This window comes from Pteropus vampyrus, unplaced genomic scaffold (genome assembly GCF_000151845.1).
Source record: "Pteropus vampyrus isolate Shadow unplaced genomic scaffold, Pvam_2.0 Scaffold85, whole genome shotgun sequence".
Lineage (NCBI taxonomy): Eukaryota > Metazoa > Chordata > Mammalia > Chiroptera > Pteropodidae > Pteropus > Pteropus vampyrus.
Window position 1 is genome coordinate 3,892,037 of NW_011888866.1, and position 5,874 is coordinate 3,897,910.

At 44.9% G+C, this 5,874-nt stretch overlaps 1 protein-coding gene across 2 annotated transcripts in view; it reads left to right on the top strand.

The window, feature by feature from the left end:
- RORA (RAR related orphan receptor A) overlaps positions 1–5,874 on the top strand; it is a 683,527-nt gene that overhangs the window by 317,844 nt on the left and 359,809 nt on the right. The gene's annotated exons all lie outside the window — the stretch shown is intronic.

Below are 5,874 nucleotides of genomic sequence, written 5' to 3' on the forward strand. Positions count from 1 at the left end.
AGTGAAGAACAAAAACAGAGTATGCTGCATTTTTCATTTGATGATATATAAGTGTCACATGGGGAAAAATAGCCCATGAGGCTGGAAAGACAGGCAGAGACCAGCTATGGAGGGTCTCGGAGGCCAGGGCTTTGGAGCTGTGGTTTCATTAACCTGCCCCTCTAGCCCTTCATGCCCCTGCCTTGCCCCTTACATGCTGGCTGATGGCTTCTGAGTCTGTACCTCTCTGCTTCTGCCTCTCGTGGCCCACTTTACCCTTAAGTTGTCCTAGCCCTACCTTTCTCTGCAGCTAACATTGTTCCTCTCGTCACCTCTGTCTATATGAACTGAGCAGGTGCTGACCCCTTGACCCGAGGCTCACCTCGGATGTTTATCTGTTCTTCCACTCTCTGAGCAGCTCTCCATCCACTTTCTCTACTTTGTATGTACATCTTATTCTGTGCTGCCCCCTCACACTCTCCCGCTGTGCACATATACATGCACACACACCAGATCTGAAGCTTACATCAAGGGTGCTTGGGACATATTACATAATGACAGCTTCCTTCAGATAGTTTGGGGCGGTTAGAAAAAGAAAAATGGGCTCATTTGCAGGATCATATCAGCTTGCACATGGAAGAGGGTCTTTGAGGCTCTAATGGGCAGGCAGCCGATTCTGACAGCAGAATCCTGTGTCCTTGATCTTCCCAAGACATCTCCCCCCTGTTTTGAACATTGGCTGTGGTGTGGGTCCTTCCCACGGAGAACTGTGAATCCTATTCAGCCGCCTCCTTGTGATTTGGACATGAACAGGGAGCTTTCTCTGTCTACTTAATTCTCTTTGAAAGCTTTCTCGTCCCACTATTGGGCACTTCAGAGGGAGCACTGCATTAATATCTTCTGCTCTGGTTTCAACTTGGTATGGTTTTGTGATCTTAAAATAGATGGAATTACCACGGCAAGCATTGTTCTGCCTTGAACTTAAAGTCTCAAGAGCAAGTACTTCTAAAAAGTTAATCCTTTTCTTATTTGCAAGGATTTCGGACTGCAGTTTACAAAGAAATATGCTAAATTATTTATAATCCAGGATTATTGCAATATTGAAGATTGCCTTGCATAACATTCCGGCTCCACTAAGTGGCACAAACAGAACGGCCCTCTGCCACACCTTGTCATGGCTATTTGCTGCAGTCCCTGTGGAGGGTCCCCGGAGCACGAGAGGGCTGCTGATGCCCTGACCACAGGAACCACCCTCCATGGCTCACTCGTTCACGATTCCGCTGCCCCAGGGGCCTGCAGGGCAAGAGGAAAACTGAGATGGAACGAACGAGTGGTACACCTCTTAATGGCCAGGATGTAATTGCTTATTCCAGATTTGTACCCTGCATTCTTTTAGTGGAGTTAGGATGGTCAGTAGGTAACCGGTGGCATTGATGAGGCATTTTAGAAACGTGACATTCTAGGCTCACCTCTACTATTTGCTTTGAGAAGATTCCTAGAGCTCCCAATTTTCCCAAGTGAAAATAAGGGGATTAGAATAAAGGATCATGAAAGTGCCTTCAGCTCTAACATCGGATGATTTTAAATGAGTACTGATATAATAGGGACGTTTCCATGTACTGTATAGACGACTGAAAAACAAGACAGTGACCTCTGAGTTTGTTATCATAGAAAGATGGAGCCTGAGAATCCTAATAGGGACTGCCATGAGGAGTGGACCTTCCAGAGTATATGTATATATGTATAATACATTTTCCTGTATCATCGAAATTGGGAAATTACTTGGTGCCCTTTTATAATATCTTATTCCTTATAAGTCATTCCCAGGTTTCAGAAGTGATCTTGTTATATTTTTATGGTATTTTTACAACCGTCGCCATCCAAAAGGGTTGTTATGATTTATGTTTCCAGCAGTAATGTATACAGGTCACTATGTATGAGTTCCACCAGGTTTAAATTTAACTCTGCCAGTGGACAAAGGTGGAGAGGGGCAGGTGGGAACTGCGTGTTTTCCGTTTTGGGTCTGTTGCTCTTCAACATTTTAACTTAGAGGCTTCGGTATCTTTGCCTCCTAGGCAGACAGAGCTAAATTCCAGCAGGATTTGGTGCCTCTCCAGATCCTTCCTTATGCAGCAGCGCTGCTCTCAGCTCACCACGAGGCTCTGACACTTGTCTGTCCCATGGTCAGTGTCTCCAACTGCTTAGCCTTGGAGTTCGCACAACCTTGCATTTTCTCTCCCTGACAAATCTGCAGGGCAGTGAAACTTAATTCCCTGGGGTTCTGGGGAAAAAGTGATGTCAAATGCCCGAAGAGGCTCGCTGGCGTGTGGGTATTCCAGAAAGGATTTCTTTCCCTCCCGCTCTCCCTTTCTTTCTCTCCATGCACTAATTTCCTCTTCTGCAAAAGGAGGCTTGACTAAATGATCCACCATTCAGCAAACATTTAGTGAGCATCTCTCTCTGCGGAGAACTGTGTGGAGTGCTTGAAGCACAGCTCTGGAGGCCCCACTTCCTGCCATCAAGGAGTTCATATTCTCATGGGAAACAGCCAGCAATGGTGGGCCACGGTGATAGCAGGGTAAACATAGGATGCTCCTGGGACAGAGGAGGCACACCTAACCCCAGGTACAAGACAGAGAAGTGTCACGAAGGTACCTCTGAGGTGACCCTCTTCATCTTAGGCATCTCTTACAGTGCGAGCATCTTCTAGGTTCCAGTGACTTTCTATAGGTTCCCGTGACTTTCTAGGTTCCAGTGCCTTTGAAGATACATGGTCTTTCTGTGGCGAAGGCCCCGTTCTCTGCTCTTACTCACCCACCCCTTTGAGCAGAAGGAATGTGAGGGTCCAGTCTGGACTATCTGCCTCATCCCCTCAGGATAGGAGGCCTGCTGCCATCCTAGGAAGGACTTGCAAAGTGACAGGGTCATGTCACAGAGGGCATGGACAGCCTTTCGCTCTCTGCTCACTCACATTGACAAGCACCCACCTGAAATCTTAAGTGGCAGGAGGTTCTCAGAGGAGAGCCAGAAACATCAGGGCTGAGAGGAACCATGGGATAACAAACATCATCAGCCACACTATGCCCAGACGTACTATGTTTAGGCGGGCCAGACAGTTGCTGTTACCTAGTAGTTTGGTTTGATTTTCTTTAGTTAAGGAAAAATGTCCATAAGCTGCTGATCCTGAGAAGATCTTCGTGTGTGTGCACGTACATGCGCATACATATGTACACCTCTACACACGGCCCTCCTCTCCCGCCTGTCCTTGCCCACACCCTGGGTAACTCTTCCATGACACTCAACACACATTCTCTTCTCGTGTTCTAAGAACTTGGTAAAAAAATAAATAAATAAAAAATAAAACCTACTCCAGAGACTGGTGATACTCAGGGCCAGATCCATTGTCCTGTTGCCACTGTTTCAGTTCAGTCCAGTGGCCCTGGAGAGGCATCCTGACAAGTATGCCGGCCCCCACCCAACTGATACCTGACTACTCACCTAGAGTTGATGGGGTAAGAGGGCAAGTTAACTAACAACAGAAACAGAAAATACTTGCTTGGATGAAATGCTGTGAATCAAGCAGGAGAAACAGCCATGCGGCTGGGTGTGAATGGGGCTAGGAGAGGGAGAAGCTAACGGCCAGGAGCCTGGTTGATGATGTGAGGGCTGGGGAACAAGGCACAGATGGAGAGACAATCCTACACTTCCTCCCATATACCTTTTATTGGCTGAGAAGGGCTAATTTTTAGGTTTCCTTCACTTTGAAATCTCATTAGCTGCCTTCTTTTTAGATGCCCATGAGTAGATTACATGAAGTATTAGACTGTGTGAAGGAAGGTGGGTGGTTATTCTTCAGTGAAACAAATGCCGTTGCTGGAGCCTTGACGTCACCTGCTCGTCACCGCAGCCAAGCGCCGGCGAGGTCATGGCGCGGTTCTTGCAAGAAGGCAACCCCACAGCCTGTATTAGTGGTTCACAACAACCAAGCTCTTATGCTAGTACCGTTTTGTGCCAAAGAGAGTGGGCTATTTTTAAAAAACCCTTCCCTACCCTCTGTCTGTCCAAATGCCAAATAACCACGAACACATAACCACAGAGAAAGAAATAGATGTCCCGGAGTTAAATCAAATATGCAGGAAAAGATACTTTTCTGCCCATTTTATACTCCTGCTTCTTTACCTTTTTATTTCTCTTTCTTCCTGCTCCTCTGCTCCTGTCCATAATATGTAGACTACTTTGGTTTGCTGAAGTTGGATTTAAACCACATAAGGGTCTTCGATAAAGCTGAGACTTCTGAAATTCCTGTAAAAACCCAGTTTGGCTCCCTTTTATCATGAACCAGGCATGCACCCTAGTGACAGCATGACAGTCAGAGTAAGAACAAGAGACTGTCTTCGCAACTGACCAAGTAACTAGACCCCTTCAGGCCATGAAGAGTTATAAATCTGATATGCTTTGCATCTCTCTTAAAAGATCATAAATGTCAGAGAGGTACTTGAAACCTTTTTTCTAATTCCAACTTTCTCTCTCTCTCTTTCACTTAGCTCTGGCAAAGGAAAGTATCTTGCTGACAAAGAAGCCAGCTTTCTTCTGGCCTGTCTGAGTTTTCATTTGCGATAACGTGTTGAAGAGCAAATCACTTCCAGAAGCAATAAAAACTATCGAGGAAGGTGATTTTTGTACTCCAAGAGCACGAGAGAGAGAATTGGATGATATTCTAGTGGGCTACTAGGCTTTAGGTTTATATGTGGGGTGACTGCAAGTCTCATCTGGTCTTTGCAAATGTTAGGGATTTTAGAAATTTCACTTGTCTTCCAAGTCTATGCCACAAGCACTTAGCAGGTATGCCAAACCATTTCAGAAAGAGACCCAGTTGTCTAAGAAGAAGTTGTAGCTGTAAAATATATTCACTGCAAAACCTGGATGAGGACACAGTAATTTTAGTAATGTTTTAAGTTGTTCTTTAAGAATTTTGATCCTTTCATCATTCTTATTTATGTAAGAAAAGTTGTGTTTTTCATTACTGTAGACCCACCTCAGGTAGAGATCAAAATTGTCTATTTTGACTAAGCAAATAGGTTGACATATTTTGCAGGAGGACTTGAAATCCATAGTTGTTACTGGGCGGCCCTTGGCAGGCACACTCTGTAAGTAGTTTAACCTAAGCGAGTATAAGGAAAGGTTTCTCAGGAACCGTCCAGACGTAGAATTTGGGCCATTCGTGTGGGATATTCTGCACTTAGTTGTAGGCAAAAGATGTTGCAGTACAAAGCTTTTGAAACCTAGGTATGCCTCAATCCTCATGAGCTGTGAGATGAGACAGAATAACAGATACTGAGGGGTCTTGACCTTGCTCATCTTTGTCTAGTCACTTAACTCATACCACATTAAAACCTATTTATTTTTCTTAGGATTTTAATTCTCAGGGCCCACATATTTCTTGGGATTTTTGTATGTCTATGTTATGGACGTTTAGATGGTCTGCCTTCTGTCAGATCACGGTGTCTGATTTTATTGGGAAAATGTGATCTCCACATATATCAAGTTCTTGTCTCTCACTTCAAGAACCTTCTGCATACCAGATGGGATTCTTTAAAAGATGCCTTGTATTTGCTGAAGTTCTAACACTGAGTCAGGTTAGACAAGGCATTCATTCACCAGGAAAAGTTACAGTGTCCAGGAAATGATGAAATAGAGAAGCTAGCTGAGATTTGGAACCCAGAGACTGGAGTAGGCAAGATGGTACAGGGATCACGGGCTATGGGAGCTTCTTCTGCCTTGTGAGCTAAGTGCTGTGCTCCATGCTATGCATTTGCTTTCTCATATAACAGTCACAACAACCCCGTCAAAAAGGTATTGTCAGCCCTGTTTTACAGTTGAGGAAGTTGAGGCTTA